Source organism: Struthio camelus, chromosome 16 (assembly GCF_040807025.1).
Source record: "Struthio camelus isolate bStrCam1 chromosome 16, bStrCam1.hap1, whole genome shotgun sequence".
In the NCBI taxonomy this organism is placed as follows: domain Eukaryota; kingdom Metazoa; phylum Chordata; class Aves; order Struthioniformes; family Struthionidae; genus Struthio; species Struthio camelus.
In genome coordinates, this window is record NC_090957.1 from 6,474,830 (window position 1) to 6,495,589 (window position 20,760).

Genomic DNA, 20,760 nt, shown 5'->3' on the forward strand with positions numbered 1-20,760 from the left:
AGGACATGGCAACCAGTGTGGGCTGAAGGCCAAGACCAACCAGAAGGAGAGTAAAGAAGACTCAGTAAAGAAGATTGGGGGAGACCTTCCCTGGCAGGTGGGAAATAAAACTGTAAAGGGTCTAATTAGGCCAGAATTCCTTTGTTCAAGGTCCCTCCCTGGAGGCACCCAGCTCCAGCAGTTACTATGCTGCACCATCATTTCAAGAAATAAAATTTTGCTGCTAGATGTGCGTGAGGCTCTGCTTCTTGGAAACCTAGGATCAAAGTGTTTCCACAGCACTTTGGCACCCCAGATGGCAGTGTAGCCAACCACCATTGCACCCTCTTGGCTCCAAACATCCAAATTTAGAAAAGGAAAAGGAACAAAAAGGAGAAAAAAGCCGTTACAGTCAAATCGATCCCTAGCTAGTTAGCTGTCCCTTTATGTCAGGATGATTGTCCATCTTACAATTAATGTGGGGGTTAACCCAAGGAAGGATCCTTCGATTCTAAGAAATGAGCTCTGCTACAGCTTATATTGGAAGATGAAAAGCCTCACTGAATGGATTATTGGTATGTGTGGGGATAATTGGATGTGGGACCGGCGAGATCCAAGGAGGACAAACGGCACCCTCTGTAAAACTACTCTTGCTGCAGCAGATATAGGTGTCCCAAATAACGCCCCAGGAGCTACTGCTCCGCCTTACACTCCTCCGGTGGCGCCTCCCGAAGATCTGTCTATCTGTCCCTCTCCTCCTCTTACTCAGACTTCCCCTCCTCCCGTGGCAGGCCTCCATCCTATGGTTGCTAATGTTTTACCTAATGCAGCAGCATTACAACCGAGTGCAGCGGGGGCGGGGTGGGGGGGCTAACCCCCCTCACGTGGTACTGCATGTATTTACTAGCCAACCCTGGAGTCCGAGTGATTGAGCATTGTGGGCAAGCAAAATGCCCAGGTTGAGGGAGGATGCGGAAAGGAGCGCTCAGCTGTTTTCTAATATATATGCACTGGGTATAATCCAAACTGGCGGGATACCCAAGTGCTCTTGAGAGAGTTGTTCTGACCAAACGAGCGAGATGATAAAATAGTTAATAAAGAGGCAAAGTTTGTACAACAGACTGGGGGAAACACAAATCGTTAGCCAGCAAACGATCCAAATTGGGATTACAATAACGCAGGGGACAGAGTCGCTTGCCAGACAGGACTCCGGAACTCGGTAGAAGCTATTAGAGCATGTAGCAAACTAGGAGTGGATTGGACTAGAGTGCAGGAGCGTAGACAGAGCTTGGACAAAGAGGCCAGGGATTTTGGGGGACGACTAGGGCAAGCCTTGTTGAACTATGGGGGAAGGACTTTCCAGAATTGGAATGATGCACTAGCCATTAGTGTCTTTGTCCATCAGGCCGCTCCGGATAGCCCAAAAGAGTTGAAGGAGCACATGCCAGGGTGGCAAGGAGAAACTTCACAAAGGATTTTAAGCGTGGCAGTATTGGTCTATGACGGGCGAGAGGAGAAACAGCAAGGGAAGCAAGCAAAGGAACGGAAAAAGGAAAACCAAGAAGAGGCTAATCTCTTAGCAGCAGCTTCAGCACGGAACTTGCAAATTAGAGGAAGGGGTAGAGGAAGAGACAGAGGAGGCCGAGGAAGGCTAGGGCAATGCCAAGGGCAAGGACGAGAAGGGGACAGGAGAAGATGGGCAGACAGTGAGGGACCGGAATGTTATTTCTGTGGCAATGTAGGACGTATGCAGAGAGAATGTCCCCTTTGTCCAAGAAGGCCCCCAGGAGTAAGGAGCCCCCAGGCAAGCGGATCAGCTTGGGAGGGTGGACAGTATTCACAATGACTAGAGACAGGGGAATCCAGAAACTCTGAGGAGAGAGAAATGTTTAGCATATTGTGTACATCTTCGAGATGCTGTCTCTTAGGGAGATACCTGCTTTTTCAAGAGCTGCAGACAAACTTCCAAAAGAGCAGTACCATCTTCATGTTTGCTTAACAGAAGGATTATCCTAGTTATCCTAGGCGGGCTTATCTCCTTCAGTGTTCTGCCTTCAATAACTAAAAATGGTAACGTAACTTCTTGTTTGTCATAATGCACTATTGGGAACGGGATTACAATCGAAAAAGAGGAATGCCTATACTTTGTGCTTCACGAATTAGTGCCCGGCTGCAAAAGCACAGCTGCATCTCAGTTCTTGAGTCTCCAAACCAAACCCGTGCAGTAAGGCTTTCTTAACAACCCAGCAACACCTGGGCGCCTTTTCATTAGATTATTTAATCTAAGGTAAACTTCACAAAAAAAAAAAAAAAGGGAGAAAAAGTGCCTCACATTCTCCTCTATGATGTGCACAAATACTCTACCCCAATATATGTATCCAGCAGGTGTGCTCATAGAAACCAAGGGAGGACTGTTGGAGAAGGAAATTGTAGCCGATTTAGCTTCCGCTTCGCATAAGTCTCACTCTTGCTTAGCATCAGTGCCTAAAGTAGATGAAGCCTGCAGGCCTCAAGGCTGAACTGTCCTTGAACTCCAGAAACTTTGTGAAGGATGTGACGTTGCCAATGTTGTAACTGCCAAACCAGTTAAAACTAGCTGACAAAGATACAAAACTAGCTCATGAGGCTACAAAGTAGACTGCAGGAGACAAGATGGGATGCACGTGGGTTGGGCTTGACCTTGGAGGAGATAAGGGCCTGGGAGAAACAAGGACATGGCATCCAGCCTGGGCTGTAGGCCAGGAGCTGTCAGAAGGAGAGAGACACCAATCAGAAGGGGAGAGACCACTGACTCAGTAAAGAAGATTGGAGGAGGCCTTCACTGGCCGGTGGGAAAATAAAACTGTAAGGGGTCTAATTACCCCAGAATTTCTTTGTCCGGTGTCCTTCTCCAGAGGCACCCACTTCGAGCTGTTTCTATGCTGTAAAATCATTTAAATAAGTAATTATTTTATTTAAAATAATGCCCTGAAGCCTGCAGGCCGAAGCTTTTACCGAACCTGTGGGCTGCTGCTGACGCAACAACTGCAGAAGCAGCCAGAATCAGCCCTCCAACATACAGAACACAATGGACAGAGGTCACGGTTAGCCTCCGGATAAGATAAGGCACTTTGAAGCAGGAACACAGCAACCGTCCTCGGATGTAGACACAATCCATTTACAAGGAAAGAGACCAGCAACTCAGGAAAGAAGACTGGAAGAGACTGTCACTGGCAGGCGGGGAAATAAGACTGGAAGGAGTATAATTAGCCCAGAATGTCTTTGTTCTGGGTCCCTCTTTGGAGGCACCCAGCTCCAGCTGAAACAAACGATCGCATAAGAGTCTGACTCTGACTTAGTGGTGAATGCCTGCGGACCTTTATAACACACCCATCTCGGAAGGACTGTCATTGAGCTCCATGGCTTGAGAGATAAAGTAGCCCCTGTAGCCACTAGAAAGGTTACTTGCTTTCCAGCAACTTTCCTGGTTATGCGGCCCTGACTAGCCAAAGGGATTGCATCCAAAAACATACATACACATTGAATACAAGCACAAGGATATTCCTCCTCAACTAGTCATTCATCAGTTCGGCCTACATCTTGATTTTCTCCCGAAGGAGGATTCACCCCTGACTGTGGCTGAATTCGTGCACAGCTTGGGCACTCACGCTGCATATGTCCTCACTTCCCACAATAATAACCCTCCCAAGAACCTAACCCAGGTGCAGAAGTTAATGGAATTCCCCTTCCTCCCCTCATGACTCCTTGTCCTACTGCCATCCCACCCGTCCACCATCCAGAAAAAGAGCCACAACCTTGTTTAATCACAACCTCATGGGCAGAGAGGAACCTTCTCAAGTTCAACAAAGGCAAGTGCAGGGTCCTGCACCTAGGGAGGAAGAACTCCATGGCCCAGGACAGGCTGGGGGTTGACCTGCTGGAAAGAGGGTACAAGAGAGACATGGCCCTACTGGAGAGAGTCCGGCGGAGGGCTACAAAGATGATGAGGGGACTGCAGCATGTCTCCTGTGAAGAAAGGCTGCGAGAGCTCGGCCTGTAGAGCCTGGAGAAGACAAGACTGAGAGGGGATCTCAGTAGAGCCCAGTGACAGGACAAGAGGCAATGGGCACAAACTGAACCACAGGCAGTTCCATGTGCACAGGAGGAAAAACTTCTGGGCTGGGAGGGTGACGGAGCACTGGCACAGGTTGCCCAGAGAGGCTGTGCAGTCTCCTTCCCTGGAGATACTCAAAAGCCCTCTGGGTGGGGTCCTGGGCAATGTGCTCTGGAGGACCCTGCTTGAGCAGGGGGGTTGGACTAGATGATCTCCAGAGGTCCATTCCAACCTCAACCGTCCTGTGATCGGTGATTCTCCAGGACCTTGACAGTGTTTGCAAAGGAATTTGTGCAGCTACTGACACAAACCCCTCATCTAGGGGACTTCCTGTTGTAGACATGGCCCCACCCTAGGTTTCCGAGGAGCAGAGTCTCATGCACATATAGGAGCAGAATTAATTATTTCTTTGACATGAATTACAAGAATAAATGACAGTACAGGAAGTAACAGCTCGAGCTGGCTGCCTCCACGCAGGGACCCTGAACAAAGACATTCTGGGCTAATCAGACCCTTTGCAGTCTTATTTCCCCACCTGCCAGTGACAGTCTCCTCCAGTCTTCTTTTCTGAGTCACTGGTCTCTCCCCTTCTGACTGCTCTCTCTCTCCTTTGGACAGCTCCTGGCCTACAGCCCAGGCCCTTATCTCCTCCAGGGTCAACCCCAACCCACGTGCATCCCATCTTGTCTCCTGCATCCTATTTTACATCCTCATTAGCTGCTTTTGTAGCCTTAGTAGCTGGTCATAAATGGTTTTGCAGCTACATTGCCAGCAATGTTTCTCAAGTTCATTCACAGTTCGGCCTTGAGGCCCGCAGGCTTCATCTACTTTAGGCCCTGAGACTAAGCTGAAGCTAAATCAGATACAATGTCCTTCTCTGACACTTCCCATGGTGGGAGGGTGTCACTTACGTAGCCAACTTCAGACTTCCCACAAATCCAATCCCCACTTAGAAGTATTCTAAGAGAGAAGAGTCACTCTTGCATTGCTGTCCTTTCTCTCATCCATTGCATCTTTCTCCTCCCCCATTGCATTGAGCTCGACACGGTAGGTGGAAAGTCCACTGGACTCCACGGGAAGAACTCCACCTTTGCAGTTCTTTGTTCTTACAGATGTCATCCATTATCAGATTGCATTTCTCTGGGAAAGGGCAAAGGAGCAAGCCACCGCTTCAAACCAGCAATGCTTGCTGCACCAGCTGCAGCTCACCTGCGCAGCACATTCCCTCTACTGCTCATCGTTTCTGCTCCTGGAAGGATGGATTTCCAGCCTTCAGGTGCTTGCAGGAGTCCAGGGCATGCCTTAAAACAAAGGCCAGCCTGTGGCGCCCTTTGTGCTGAGATTCATCCAGCTTTCTTGGCAACACCTGTGGTCAGTCACAGCCAGGCTTCTGCCCTCAACCTTCTTCCATTGTGCGGATGTATTGCTTGGCCACAACGCAATAAGCAGAGAGAGTTCCACTTCTTGGAATAGGTGCTAGCATGCCACACTAGAAAGCACAGCGGTGCCTCTGTCAACATCAACACCTACCGGTGGGAAAAGAGCCTTCTAGGCTGAAATCGACTCACGTATGAAGGTCAAAGAACACCAACTCAAGGGTTTGGAAAAGAAAGAGTGCTTTTCTCCTCAAAACAAACAAAAAAAAACCCTCAGTTTTCATACAGTCCTCCCAGAGAAATTGCTCCTTGAGTTCACACGAGGTTAGCTGTTTTGCTTTTGTAAAACACAGGGAAAAGGTTTTAGGTTTTACAACAATTTCTTTTAGACAACGGGCAGGCATCCTTTTCCAGCTCCAACCGTGCCAGCTGAACGGGCCAACATCCTCCTACTTGCAGGAGTGGAGGGCATAATTTCTACACCGTACAACGTGCTCCAGCCTGAAGCAGTCCAGGCTGCTCACCAGCTCTTTGCCCGACGTCCGTGTGGTTTTCCGCCCACTTGGGAGCCCGGCCACGGCCCCGGGGGCCAGCAGAACTGGCAAGGCCAATAATCTGTGCCGTGCAGAGAAGGGGCCAGGTGCCGGGCGGGAGAAGGGGTTGGGGCTGGCAGTGAGGGTTCGGGCATCTCCCTGGGGTTGGTGCTTGGGGGCTGGTGTTGAGGGCAGGGCTGGGGACGAGAGCTGGCTGCATGGGGTGAGGGGTTGGGTGAGGCGTGGGGCGAGGTTTGGTGGTTGTGCTGCGGGTTTCTGGTGCTTGCTGTGAGCGTTGGCTAGCTTTGTGGGGGAGTGGGCTATGGCAGGGGTGAGGGCTGGGGTGAAGGCTAGCATTTGTTGTCTAGGGCTGAGGGTTGGAGATGCCGGTGAGGGCTGGAGCAAGAGTTAGGGAAAGGGGTTGGAGGTCTGGGTTGTGGCTGGAGGGTTAGAGTTTGGGGTGAGGGATGAGAGGAGGGGATTGGGGCAAGAGGTACGGTGGGGTCAGGTTTTGAGGTGGTGCTGGTGGTTAGTGGTGAGCAGGTGAGTGCGGCCAGGCGTGGGCAGCCGGGGATGAAAGAGGAGGGAGCTGGCCATGCGGAGCCGCGCGCGGCCCCTCGAGCTGCCTCGCCCTGCCCTGCCCCAGCTCCCTCCTGCCCGGGGCGGCCGCGCTGCGGCCCTGGAGCCCCTGGCGGCGCCGGCTGCTGCTGCTGGAGCAGCTCGCGCAGCAGAGGTGACCTCAGAGCCGCCCCCGGCGGGGCCATTGTGACCCCCCCCCGTTGTGACACCGGCGGCGCTGTCAGGTGCGGGCAGTGTCCGGGCGGACGGCGACGGGAGAGGGCAGGAGCGCGTGGAGCTCGAGGAGGAGCCCCCGAGCGCAGCCGCGTCTTTCCCTGCCGCCCCGGCAGCCCCGCGGAGTCGAGGCGTTTGCCGAGGCCTTGCCAGCTCCTGCTGCGGGTGAGAGCGACGGGGCCGGGCTCGGCAGTGCCACGGGGCTGCGGGGGCCCTCGGCCGTGGCGGGGGCAGGACCTTGCGGCAGGGGCTGAGGCGCAGGAGAGCTGGCTCCAGGGCCGGGACGGGCGCGGGGACCTTTGACTGCGCTGCCCCCACCCCCGTGGGGACCCTCCCCAGCTCTGCATTAAACAAGTGTCCCCCTCCTGCCTCTGCTCCGTGCCGCAGGATGGCGGAGAGACCCCCCAGCCGCCCACGGGTGGCCTGGGAGCAGGAGTACGGCTGCCCGCGCCGGGCATCCCAGGAGCAGGACAGGGTTGCCGAGGAGAGCAGCTCTGCCTCGAGGCCCTTGGAGGGGTTCGAGTCCCAGGCGTGGCGGAGAGGTGAGTGAGCCCCCGTGGGGCTGGGCCGGGCTGGGGTGAGGGCCGGGAAGCGCACCCTGCTCTGCGCCGGGCTCCCATGTCCCCAGCACGTGGTGTCGGGGTGCCCGGGGTGGTGGCACAGCGGTGCCCGGATGCCAGGGCCCGCTCGGGGCTTGGGAGCTGGCCCCAGCACAGCATGTGCCCAGGAGGGAGAGCGCAGATGGACACAGCTCCTGCTGCCTGGGACGGGCAGCGAGCGGCAGCTCCGTGGCAGGAGGAGGGATGCTGCCTGTCTGGCAGCACGTTCCCCAGCCTGGTGCAGTTGAGGTTTGCCCTGGCTGGCTGGCTGCAGCAGGGCAGCCCATGTGCTGGGCACCGTGCAGCCTTGAGCAGCCTGGGGGAGACTGCGTGCCCGGGAGCAGGCCCATGGCTGGCCGGCGGGCAGAGCTCACTGCGCGGCTCTCTGCTGCCTGCCCTCCATCTCTGCAGTGCTCCCGGCTCTCTTCCTTTCTCAGGTGCAAGGTTTTCCATCAGCAGCTGGTCCGAGCTGTCCAGAGAGGATGAGGAAGCCTTGGACTTCATCCAGGCCTTTGTGGGTGGCCGAGAACAGGTAAGTGCAGCCGTTTCCATGGGGGCTGTGCCTGGGTCTCCCTGCGGGTCCGCCCATGTCTGCTGGCAGGCTGCTGGGGAGGTGCTGGCTGTGCAGAGCTGCTGCCGTCCGGGGTCCCGCCCAGCACTGCAGCCCCCTGGCTGCTCTGGTCCTGCTGGCCTTTCCTGTCTCCTCTCGCGCTCACTCTGTCTCTCTTCCCCGTCTGTCAGCAAGAGGCGCAGAAGCTGAAGTTTCTAGCGTCCATCGGCACCCTCTGTGGAGGCAGCAGCGCCAAGACCTTGTCCTGGGGCCTGGAGGTGTTCTGCTGCCGACACGAGCTGGCCGAGCATATCGAGGTGAGGGGAGAGGCAGCAGGTGTGAGGACAGGGGCAAGGCCAGCTGGGCCCTGGGTCTGCTGGTGCTGGGTGATGGCAGTTGCCGCGCTGACTGCCGGTTGTGCTGTGCAGGTGCTGCTGGAAGAGGAGCCCTTGGAGCGCCTGGGCACAGCAGTGCGCCAGCAAGCCATGCTTGCTATCACGGCAATGAGGTAGCTAGCAGAGCCCCTGGTTTGGCCAGGACCTGTGCACAGCATGTGCCTGATGGCACCGTCCCTGGCTGGGAGGTGTGCACCATGGTGGGAGGAGGCTGGCGGTGCTGTCTGCTGCGCTTCTGCTCTCCCCTGGCCCAGGCTTGTCAGTAGGGCAGATGGGAGGGCAGAGGGTTGCCTGCTGCAGCTCCCCAGGGCCCCTTGGCTTGTAGTGCAGAAGGGGAGGCAGGTGGTAGAGAAGGGGGGAGGCCTAGCTGCCTGGGCTCTCCTCTGGCCCTGGGCCAGTTCATGGAGGGAGGAGGTGCCTCCCTGCAGGGCTCCCTCACGTGCTCTCTGTAGCAGCCGGGGGACTCCTGCCCCAGCGGCCCACAGCCACCTCCCCAGGGCATCCAGGCACTGCTCCCAGCACCAGTGTCCAACAGGCATCTCTCTCTCTCTCTCGCTCTCTCTTTGCAGTGCAGTGGAGCCGGTTCTGGAGGGCAAAAAGAGCAGCCTTCTCCATGCCTGCTTCAAGAGTGTCTTCTTGCTTCCTCCAAGAGAAGACATGGAGACCGTGGACATGTCCCTCTACTCCAAGGTAGGTGCTGGGTGAGCTACAGGGAGCCCGCCAGCCCCTCTGGGCTTGCCCCTGGCTCCGCTGTGCTGAGAGGTGACTGTCAGCTCCAAGGCTGGGCAGGATCTCAGCTTTGTTTTCCCACCCTCCTGCCTTCATGCCCTTCCCGTGGGCTGGGCCATGGGCAGTGCCCAGGGGCTGGTCCGTGCACAGCAGGTCTCCTGCCCTGAGGCCTCTCGTTGGCCCGTGCAGGGCAGCGGGTGTCCTCGCTGGGCAGCAGGGGTTCAACTGAGTCTGCTGTGGGTCAGAGGCAGTGGGGAAGGAATGCCACAGCCCCCTGTCCTCCTTGCAGACCCTCGATGCCATGGACAACATGTTGGAGGTGCTGGTGCTCAAGTCGGCCACTTCCAGCCTCCTGGAGCTGCAGAAGATCTTGCAGGTGTGGCATTTGCAAAGAGTGGGCTGCATTGGGCCTGTTCCTCAGCCCAGAGGGAAGTGACACCCTCGAGTGGACATTCCCCCCCTGAGTGCCATGTACAGGCAGCACGCTGCAGGCAGGGGGCGTTTCTCGCTTGGGTGAGCGGAGGTTCCCCACTGGGCTCTTCTGTGAGCCCAGTGCCCCCTGGCTACAGCCCAAGTCCCTTCCCACCCCAAACATCCTCCAGGCTCTTGGGAACACCTTGCCCCCATGAGCACTCCTGGGCCACCTCTGCCCCCAAAGCTCTCCTTGCACCAAAGCAGTGGGAGGAATGTCACCCTTCTTCTCTAGGCACTGCACTGATGGCAGCTGGTGCTGCTGCCCCCCTGCCTCCGCGTGCCTTGTGCTTTCCTTGCCAGATCGGAATGGGGCAGAGACCCACTGGGAGCTGCCCGTGCTGCAAGGGGAGCCGAGGCCGGAAGCTTGGTTCTTCTGCCATGCCAGGAGGCCGGAGGCCAGGCTGCCCACTGCAGACCCCTAGGGAAGGTGTGGCCTGAAAGGCCTGCCTTCCTGAAGAGGGCACCCGGGGCCATGTGCATGGCCAGGAGCAGAGGCTGGGAGGGGGCTTGGGTGTGGCTGGCTGCCTGAGGGCAAGGTGGGCCTTGCAGGCTGGGGCCTGTAGGGGCAGGAAGGCCATTCCAGGCTTGGCTCTAGCTCCGAGGAAGCCTTGGTGCACTGTAGGACTGCAGGCAGGCGCTTAGCAGAGCTGCTTCTGCTGGAGTGGGCGTCAGCTCCCCGGGCAGAGCAGTAGCCTTTCTCCTTGCAGATGCTGCTGCCCTTCACCAAGACGGAGAGAGCAGCTGTGCGTGAGAGGGCCGTGGGGAGGATTGGGAGGCTGAGCAAGTTGCTGGCCAACTATTCCTCGCTGGAGGTAAGGAGCCAAGCACCGTGCAGCCCCCGCTTTGGCCCTTTGCAGCAGCCCAGAGCACAGTGCAGCTCAGGGGGTCCCTCGGAGGGAAGCGTGGGCACAGGTTAAGGCACTGAGCAAGGCTCTGCCCTGAAGCAAAGCTCTTTGGCCCTCTCTCCATGGGCTTTTCTCTGCAGTCCCTTTGTCGCAGGAGCCAGCTGTGCCCCCAGCCCTGTGCAGGGGAGCAGTGCGCGCGGAGCATGATGTGAGCCGCAGCCTGGCAGTGCTGCCTTTGCTGGGCTGCTGCTTTGGGAGGCAAGGCCTGCAGGGCCCTCGAGAGCTTTGGCTCCGCTGGGATCCATGCCTGGGCAGAGTCTTGGCTTCAGGGCTTTGGTGGCGACTGCCTCCCGTCAGCCCTTCTACCTGTCCCACCCGCCTTGCCCAGGTGTGGCACCCCTTTGGAGGAGTGGATGAGAGCCCTGCCTGCTATGGGAAGATCCCCGTGCCGATGCTGGGACAGCTGGTGGGCTGTCTCATCCTTTGCTGTGCTTACGAGGACGCGGAGACCAAGGGCGGGGCCTTGGATGCTCTTCATTGCCTCTTCAGATTCGTCGTGCAGCGAAAACGTAAGAGAAGCTGTGCTGGGCTGTGTGCTTCTGCACGCGGCCACGCTGGCAAGGCCGGGGAAGGCATCGCACTGCCTCGGCCCCTCTGCTCAGTGAGGCAAAGGAGCAGGAGGCGCGGCTGATGTAGGAGCAGGGGAGTGGGCTCTTAGTACCTGTCCTGGATACCACTGGCCTGGAAAACGCTCAGCAGCCCCTGCTCAGAGGCTACGGCTTGTGTCGGGCTTCGCACCGGAAAGCCCGTGAGGCTTTTGGTACCCTTTGAAGCAGTTGCCCTTCTCTGCCCTGGAATAGGCCCCGACCCTCCCTGGGAATCCTGCTCCCCATCCATTCGTGGCATGCCCTTTGTCTCTGCCAGGCTGGTTTCTCTCTGATGCCATGAGTCTGCCAGCTGCAGCTCTGCATGACTCCTGCTGACCGCTGTGTCTTTCTGCTGCTGTTCAGGCCGGGCGATGCTGCAGGATGATCCAGAGTATGTGGAGCCCCAGAAGGAGAGGGAAGCCGACAATGAGCTCTGCCTTTCGTGGACGAGCAACATGAGCGTGATCATGAGGGTGAGGAGCACTTCCCTTGCTGGGACTGTTGGCCATGGGGTCCTGAGGAGACGTGGATGAGCAAAGGGATGCCTAACGAGTGGGGCTGAGGGGGCCTTGGGGTTGATGCAGAGGTGGTGGTGGAGAAGGAAGCAGCTCTGAGTGGCACCTAGAGTACTGGTTGCTGCCTGGTAGCAGCCCTGCTCTCACTGCTGTGTCTCCCGCTGTCCCTGAGCGGGGGGACTAGCCAGAGGCTTGGCTCCAAGAGTCCCAGCAGCAGCTGCAGCCTGCTGGCCACCGGCAAGCTAGGGTTGCCTGCAGAGCCAGTGCACTGTGAGCCTGCTCCCGAGCATCCTGCCTTGCCCTGGTGGCCCTCTGGCCACATGCCCCATGCTGCTGCTACCCAGCACAGCGCGTGCTCCTGGCTCTCCTGGGCCACGGTGCCAGCACTGCCCCGCACCTCTCTCCAGAGCCACATCCACTGCTTAGCTAAGCAGCAGTAGTGCGGCCCGCAGCGTGACATTTCTTCTCTCCTGGGTCCTTTCTGCCCCAGCTGTTTGTGAAAAACCTGCAGCCTTCCGAAAGGACAGACGTCATTGTCACAGCCATCGAGGGCATGAGGAACTGCAGCACCTACAATACGGAGGTGGCTTCCCACATGCTGACCATGTTCCTGCTGGACGCTTTCTCTGTGCTGGAAGATGTAAGGAGCCTGGGGCTGGCGTGCGTGGGGCTCGACCCTCTGGGGCGCTGTTTCCCCGCCGAGAGCCAGTGTTCGTGGGCAGCGGAGCCCCTTGGAAGGCAGCAAGGAGCGGTGGGAGTGGTGGAGAGGGAAGGAGAAGTGAGTGGGAGCTGGGGTATTGGCTGCTCTCTGGGAGCAGCCTCACCGTCCGCCTTGTGTCTTCCAGGTGCCACGCATCATAAGGTGCCTCTACAGGAACGTGAAGTATGTGAGGGAGCTGTCGGCCCGGGTCACCCTAAACAAGACCCTTTGCCAGCTGGCCTGCTTGGAGCCCAGCGAGGTGACCGTGAGCCTGCTGTACTGCTCGCCACTGTGCAACAGGTATGGGGCCCGTCAGCCTGGACGGGCTCCAGTGGCTCCTTGGCCATGGGGAGAAGGGCCCAAAGAGGGCCAGAGGCAAGCAGATGGCCAGCACACGGCTGAGGGGCAGGGCCCTGTGTCTCGCCCACCGTTTCCCAGCCCTGGTGCCTCAAGCAGGCCTTGAGGAGCCAGAGCTGAGCAAGTGTCCCTGCCTTGAGCCGCAGAGCGCAGCGGCTCTGCACGCTCCCTGCCGCGCAAGGGGCTTCAGCTTGGTCATGTGCTGCCTGCCTGGGCAGGACCCTCTTGGGGCTGCCAGGGAGGAGGGGGTGGGCAGGGGCAGGGCTGGCACACAGCTGGGGACCTCCAGGGCTGGCCCAGGCTACGGTGCTGCGGCCAAGGAAGTGCCACTGACAAGGCGCTCTGGGCCTGCAGCACTGCCGTGAGCATGTGGAAGGTGCTGATGGATAAGCCGATGCTTGCGCCGGACATGCTGCGGGAGCTGCTGAGCTTGCTGGAGGAGCGGCCACTGCGCAAGCAGTCCAGCTCCGACAGGGACAACAACTGCATCCTTCCGCTGGCCGTGAGTTAGGGGACGAGGCCTCCCGTGCCCCCAGGCTGGTGCCTGCCTCCCTGGGCCCCCTCCCCCTCTCCGCTGCCCGTGTGCCCCCAAGCAGGGACCTCTCCTGGGCCCATGGCTACAACATGGCCAGCGCCAGGCCTCCGACTGTGCCAGCGCACAGGGCTGCCAAGTGCTGCCTGGCCTCTCTGCACACCAACAGCCAGGCTGGCCATGCCCAGGAAATCTCCATCCGACGCTGTCCCTGCATCCGCCGACCTCGCTCAGCAGGCTGGAAAGCCAGGGTCGGGTTGGGGGCAAGGTGAGGGGCAGGAGTAGGGCTCCTGCAAAACCTGGGCAGGCAGCACGGCCTGGGACAGGGAGCCTGGCCGAGCGTGCACGCTACACGAAGCCTGCCGAGGTGATGGTCATGCTGAGGCAGGAAGGCTCACTGTGTACAACCAGGAGCTGAGGCCCAAGAGCCTGCGGGCGCTGGCCCTGGTCAGGCAGCCAGGCTGAGGCCTCCAGCTGCATTTCCCATGCTCCAAGGCTGTGCTCGAGCCTCCCACCTGGAGGGCTGTGGAAGCATGCCGGGGACTGCTCGGGAGTGAGAGGTGTGACTGAGTGTTTTCTGCAGGCAACGAGGGCACTGTGTGAGATCATCCGGGAGCCCGTCTGCCCAGAGGCGGTGAAGGCGTTTTTCCCCCAGCTCTTCCTGGCGCTGCTCTTGCAGATGGTCTTCACAGCAGAGTTCAGCCACCAGGAAGCAAATATCTTCTTGAGGGAATGCCAACGGGATGAGTCCCGTCCCACCAGCCACGTCAGGTGCTCGATCCCGCTCGCCCTGTCTCTGCGCTGCACCTGGAGGCAGGGCCGGGCTGCCAGTGTGACCTGGGCTTTGCTCTGCATGCAGGTGCGCCGTGCAGGCCATGAAAAGTCTGCTGCGCTGCGCCCACTATGAGACCGTAGCCGTGACTGTTGAGAGGAAGGGCGGCTGGGACCTATTTCTGCATGCGGACACCTCGCAGAAGGGAGTGGTGGTGCTGGCCAGGTAGAGCCCTTTCCGGCCTGCTCTGGCCCAGCACCTCTTCCCTGGCTGTGGGGTGTGCCTCCCCATGTGCTTCTTGGTGGGGGAGGGGGAACGCCACTTCTCCAAGAAAGGGGCTGCAGCCTCAGCCCTTGTGGCAAGGGCTCGCCCAGCAGAAGGGCCCTGGGAGCTGCCATGCTGCCCAGCTTGGAGAGCTGCTGGGGGAGCAGGTGGTGTTAGGAGCTGTGGGAGAGGGTCGTGCGCAGGAGAACCTGGGGAGGGCCCAGGGGCACAGGAATCCAAAGCGGGCAGGAGAGGGGATGTGTGGGCAGGCCATGCCGCCTGGGCAGGAAGGCTGTTTCTCCGGTCTCCCACCAAGAGGAACGTAATGATGCCTGACGCTGACTTTCTAATGGCAAGGTGTGGTAGGGCAAGAGCAGTGCTCCATGAGCAAATGCCGCTGGCTGCAGGAGCTGCGTGCCAAGCAGAGCGATGCCAGAGGAGGTTTGCCTGCTCGGCTGAGGCCCAACACTGCCTTCTTGCCTCTGACAGAGCAATGAGGGGGGCTGCCAGTCACCTGCGTCGCTGGATCTTCCGCCAGCTGGCAAGGCTGCTGAGGAGGGAGGACCAGTTTCATCAGCTGCCCGTCATGGCTTTCTTTGTCGAGGTGGGCCTCATGGCAAGCAGTGCCTCTCTGGAGGGGCCTCTAAATGCTGTGCTCGCTTGTGCACATGCGTGTGGGGTGATGCTGGTGAATGGAGCTGGGGCAATGCATACGCTCCTGGTAGTAGCCCCGGCCTTGGCTCGTTTCTGCTGGGCGACCACTCGTAAGCACTTGTATTTCGTGCCTGCTTTGTGGCAGCTCTCTGTGTTCAATTGCTCCTCCAAGGGATGAGAACAAGAGGCTGCGGAGGGTTCAGGGGACGGGAGGAGGAGGCGAGCAGTGTGTGCAGTGTGCCGTGAGGCGCGGGGCTGTGAGCAGGGCCCAGGGGTGTCTGCACAATGCCTGCTGTGTTTGGGCTGAGCTTTGTGAGGGCCTGGTGCCCTTGCCCTGGATGGTGGGTGGGATGGAGAGCTGCACGCTGCGGGCAGTGCTGCCGGCTGTGCCAGTCTTTCAGTGCTGTGTCCATTTCAGCTGCTGGAATGCCCTGACCTTGCCGACATGGATGAGGAGGTCCTGCCACTCATCCAGGGTTATGCGCAGAGTGAGAGCCTGGAGATGCGCAGACTGGCGTTCAGAGGCCTCGTGGCCCTGTTGAATAGACCCAAGATGGTGAGGAGGGGGGCAGGCGGGTGAAGCCATGCTGGCAGCCTGGGGCTTGACAGGAGACACTGGGTCAGAGAGTGGCTTGGACTTGGCTGGCAATCCGGAGGTGTGGTAGCTGCTCCCAAGTCTCCGCTGCCCCATTCATCTGCCCCGAGTGTCATGCCAGGCCCTTGGCCGTGCTGCACAAGGAGAAAGGCACCAGTGCCCAGCGGGAAGATCTGGGAGAGGGACAATGAGCTGGAGCACAGGGCCGGGCTAAGGCAGCCAGCTGCTCCTGGGCCTTGAGGCAGCAGCTTTGCTCCCTACAGAGGCCAGTGCATGCTGAGGGCCCCCTTGGAGATCTGTGCCCTGCACTGCAGCCTCTGTGCCCAAGGCCTGCGTGTGTGCAGAGCCCTGGCCCTGGCCACTGAGCCCTGATGGGAAAAGAGCAGGCAGAGCACTTTTGGGCGGGCGGGGGGCGGGGGGGGGTCTGGCCTTGCTTCCCACAAAGAAAGTTGTGTGTTTCCCACAGAAAAGGAGAATGCAGAGCCTGCTCCCAGACAGCATGGAGTGGCTGCAGGATGCTTGCAGGGAAGTGCGTGTGGGAAGCCTGATGCTGCTGAGAAACATCCTCAGCTACCTGGAACAGAAGGGCTCCAACCCGATTGTTCTGCAGCTGGCCGAGAAGCTTCTGCCTCGCTTTGATGACGTAAGGCTGATGGGAGAGCCGGGGCTCTGCTGGTGTGTCCGGGGGTCCGTATGCGTGGTCTGGGTGCTGTGTGCCCCTCTGCATACGTGCCTGTTGGCACGTCCCCGCACAGGCCCTGCTGTATGTCAGGAAACCTTTTGCCCTGTGGTTCTCAGCCCATGCCCTGTGCTGGCCTTGGTGTCCAGGGCTGTGGGAGTAGAGCAAACCAGCTCCCTGTCTGCTCTCGGCTGCTGCGTCTCGTGCTTGACTGCGTGCGGCGCTTGCCGTGGCCTGGGGCAGCGATGAGCAGAGAGGTAGGAGCAGGCTAGAGAGCAAGGGAGAGGCCGTGCCGCGGGGCTGTCCCTTTCTGTCCTCTTGTTGTGTGCGGGGGCCCTGATGGAGGCCTCGGGAAATCCAAGAAGCTCCCTCCAGAGGGAGAGGGAGACAGAGCCCAGGGAGGCTTGTCGTGCTGCTGCCGACAACCCTCATTGTCCAGGCTGCCTCAGCAGAGGCTTGTCCTCAGCTCCGACCTCTGGCCGGGCTGGGGGACAGTTGTGCCCGGAGAGGACGAGGCCTTGCCACGGCAAACGCTCTTGTCGGGCCCCGTTCCTGGAGTCGTTGCTGAGGCCTCCCCTCCTCTCCTCCCTGCCTGCAGGAAGACAGCAGAGTGCGAGAGCTCTCCATGCTCCTCTTCAAAGACCTGCTGGAGATTGTGGTGGGGAAGAACAAACGGAACCTGAAGCAGCATGCACAGAGGAGCCTGGTGCCGCTCTTCCTCCACATGAGTGACAAGGTGCAGAGAGTGGCCCAGGTAGGGAGCAGTGTTTTGGGGAAGCAATGCTGACATGCCGTGGGTGGAGGTGAGCAGCAAGGCAAGGGCTGCTGCCAAGTGTGCCTTGGAACGCATGGCAGCATGAGGTGCAGCTTCCTGTGTGCCGAAGGACAAGGCAGAGCTGCCTCTGCCTTCAGGGAGGGCCAGACCTAGTGGCACGCTGCGTCGTGCCATTTGGGGCTGGGAAAGGCTGGGAGCCTTGCCAAGACGAGGGGGACCCAGGGTGTCCTGCCGTGGCTGCGGTGGCATCTCCTGGTCTCTGTTGCTCTGCAGGCCTCTCAGGAAGCCCTGGTGAGCGCTGCACAGTTCCTCAAGTGGGAGGAGCTCAAGCAGCTGGCCAGAAGAGCGGAGACATGGAAGATCGGGGAGTGCGTGGTAAGGACGTGGCCAAAGCCCCCGGGGCCGCGGCGGGATGAGGCCTGCCGCCATGGCCAGTGGGCAGGGTGCACAGCTGTGCCCCTCACGCACTGCTGCAGCCCAGAGCCCTCTACTCTAAGTGCCCGCTGGGGTGCTGAAGGGGCCCCTGGCCTGGCTGGGCCTTGGCAGAAGCATGGCGGGGATCTCAGCACCTGCAGGCCCCGCTCTGCCCTCTGCTCCCTCTGAACCTGGCTACCAGCCAGCTTCTAGCTGGGAGGCGTGAACAGGAAGGAAGAGGAGGCCGGAGCTGGGAGGAGGGACAGGCCTGGCCTTCTGGGGAGGCTCGGTGCCAACCCCCTGTCCTTGTGCTGTCTGCAGCTGCTGAGGGACAGGAGCAGAGCGGAGCAACACCTGCGCCAGAGCCTGCCTTACCTGGAGAACCCGGACGCATCCTTGCGGGAGGCAGCTGTGAGGTTCATTGGTGAGCCACAAGCCCAGGGCCATGCCTGCCCACCCAGACGGGCACACAGGAGGGTCTTCAGTCCCTCCCACCGTCCCTGGGTCCTGCACCGTGGGGACGGGGCTGGGGCCAGCCTTGCCCAAGGGGAGCAGGCTGCGTGGCCAAGCTGGCAAGGCCAGATGGGAGCTGTGCTGCTGGGGGCTTGCTGGGGAGTATGAGGGGTGAGTGGAGGTGTTTGCCTAGGGCTCATCGGGCAGCAAGTGAAGAAGCGGAGGAAGGAGAAGGTGCAGGAGCTGTGCACTGGTGAGTGAGAGCAGCGCTGTGTCAGGCAGCCCTGGCAGGGAGGAGGGAGGAGGCTGGGAAGTGAGCTGCAGTTCACTGGCCTGCCCCAGGTGAGGAAGGCTCTGTGTCCCTATGTGGGGGAGAGCAGGGGGTATTTGGGGCGCATCTGGGGCTTGGCCGACCTGCAAGTGCCAGCTGATCCATTTGTCTTACCTGCTGCCTCCTCCGCATGGGAAGAGCTGAGTGGGGCTGGCCCTGCCTGGGGGGGGATTCCTGGGATCTCTGCAAAGGTGGGAGTCTGTTCTCAGCTCGGTGCCTTTCTCTCGCAGCCCTCCAGCCCCTGGAAAATGATGCAGAACCTTTAGTCCGTTGCCTGGTGTCACAGACCATCATGAACCTGAGGGTGCCAAGGAGAACATCAAGATTCCACCTCGGAGCACTGTGTCCCTGGCTCCCGAGAGCATGGGCGAGGTGGCACCCTCCCGCCAGGACGTGACTCTGTTTGAGCAGAGCTGACGCAGCTGTGCCAATGCCATGGTGCTGCACACCACGCACACACGCAAGTGTGCTGGAAGGTCTGGCTCATTGCTGGCATCTCCCGCAGCCCCAGGACAGCTCGACTCCTCAAGCACAGCCCCTGTTGTGCTACCGCTTCATGGCTTTGTTGGGCTTCCCGCAAAGATACAGCCCCGTTTCCTCAGCCGGAGTGAGTGTTCTTTTTTTAGGGAGCCAAAGGCAAGGGGCAAAACTTGCTGCCTGCATGAATCTGGCTTGTCCTGGGGGGGACGGGGTGTCCACTCGTTCCAATATGCCAGGCCAGCGTAGAGCGGCCTGACACACTTTGGTTTTGCTGCAAAGCGTCAACTGCTCTGCTGGCCCACAATAGCCAAGGGAAAGGGGGAGAAAAGCTTTGGCCTCCCCTGCCCTCTCCAGTCACCGCAGGGCAAGAGCAGGCCCCTGCTGTCTTCAGGGCTTGCATCTCAGGTGGAAGGGCAGAGCTGGGGTATGACATGCAGCTCTGTTTCTATCGCCACTGCCTACCCTGCGCATGCAGGCCTCAAGGCCGAACCGTCCATGAACTCCAGAATCATTGCTGAGCATGTAACGGCCAAACCCATTAAAAGCAGCTAATAAAGATACACAGCTAGCTCATGGGGCTAAAAAGTAGACTGCAGGGGACAAGATGGGATGCACGTGGGTTGGGGTTGACCTCGGAGGAGATAAGGGACTGTGGGAAACAAGGACATGGCAACCAGTGTGGGCTGAAGGCCAAGACCAACCAGAAGGAGAGTAAAGAAGACTCAGTAAAGAAGATTGGGGGAGACCTTCCCTGGCAGGTGGGAAATAAAACTGTAAAGGGTCTAATTAGGCCAGAATTCCTTTGTTCAAGGTCCCTCCCTGGAGGCACCCAGCTCCAGCAGTTACTATGCTGCACCATCATTTCAAGAAATAAAATTTTGCTGCTAGATGTGCGTGAGGCTCTGCTTCTTGGAAACCTAGGATCAAAGTGTTTCCACAGCACTTTGGCACCCCAGATGGCAGTGTAGCCAACCACCATTGCACCCTCTTGGCTCCAAACATCCAAATTTAGAAAAGGAAAAGGAACAAAAAGGAGAAAAAAGCCGTTACAGTCAAATCGATCCCTAGCTAGTTAGCTGTCCCTTTATGTCAGGATGATTGTCCATCTTACAATTAATGTGGGGGTTAACCCAAGGAAGGATCCTTCGATTCTAAGAAATGAGCTCTGCTACAGCTTATATTGGAAGATGAAAAGCCTCACTGAATGGATTATTGGTATGTGTGGGGATAATTGGATGTGGGACCGGCGAGATCCAAGGAGGACAAACGGCACCCTCTGTAAAACTACTCTTGCTGCAGCAGATATAGGTGTCCCAAATAACGCCCCAGGAGCTACTGCTCCGCCTTACACTCCTCCGGTGGCGCCTCCCGAAGATCTGTCTATCTGTCCCTCTCCTCCTCTTACTCAGACTTCCCCTCCTCCCGTGGCAGGCCTCCATCCTATGGTTGCTAATGTTTTACCTAATGCAGCAGCATTACAACCGAGTGCAGCGGGGGCGGGGTGGGGGAGCTAACCCCCCTCACGTGGTACTGCATGTATTTACTAGCCAACCCTGGAGTCCGAGTGATTGAGCATTGTGGGCAAGCAAAATGCCCAGGTTGAGGGAGGATGCGGAAAGGAGCGCTCAGCTGTTTTCTAATATATATGCACTGGGTATAATCCAAACTGGCGGGATACCCAAGTGCTCTTGAGAGAGTTGTTCTGACCAAACGAGCGAGATGATAAAATAGTTAATAAAGAGGCAAAGTTTGTACAACAGACTGGGGGAAACACAAATCGTTAGCCAGCAAACGATCCAAATTGGGATTACAATAACGCAGGGGACAGAGTCGCTTGCCAGACAGGACTCCGGAACTCGGTAGAAGCTATTAGAGCATGTAGCAAACTAGGAGTGGATTGGACTAGAGTGCAGGAGCGTAGACAGAGCTTGGACAAAGAGGCCAGGGATTTTGGGGGACGACTAGGGCAAGCCTTGTTGAACTATGGGGGAAGGACTTTCCAGAATTGGAATGATGCACTAGCCATTAGTGTCTTTGTCCATCAGGCCGCTCCGGATAGCCCAAAAGAGTTGAAGGAGCACATGCCAGGGTGGCAAGGAGAAACTTCACAAAGGATTTTAAGCGTGGCAGTATTGGTCTATGACAGGCGAGAGGAGAAACAGCAAGGGAAGCAAGCAAAGGAACGGAAAAAGGAAAACCAAGAAGAGGCTAATCTCTTAGCAGCAGC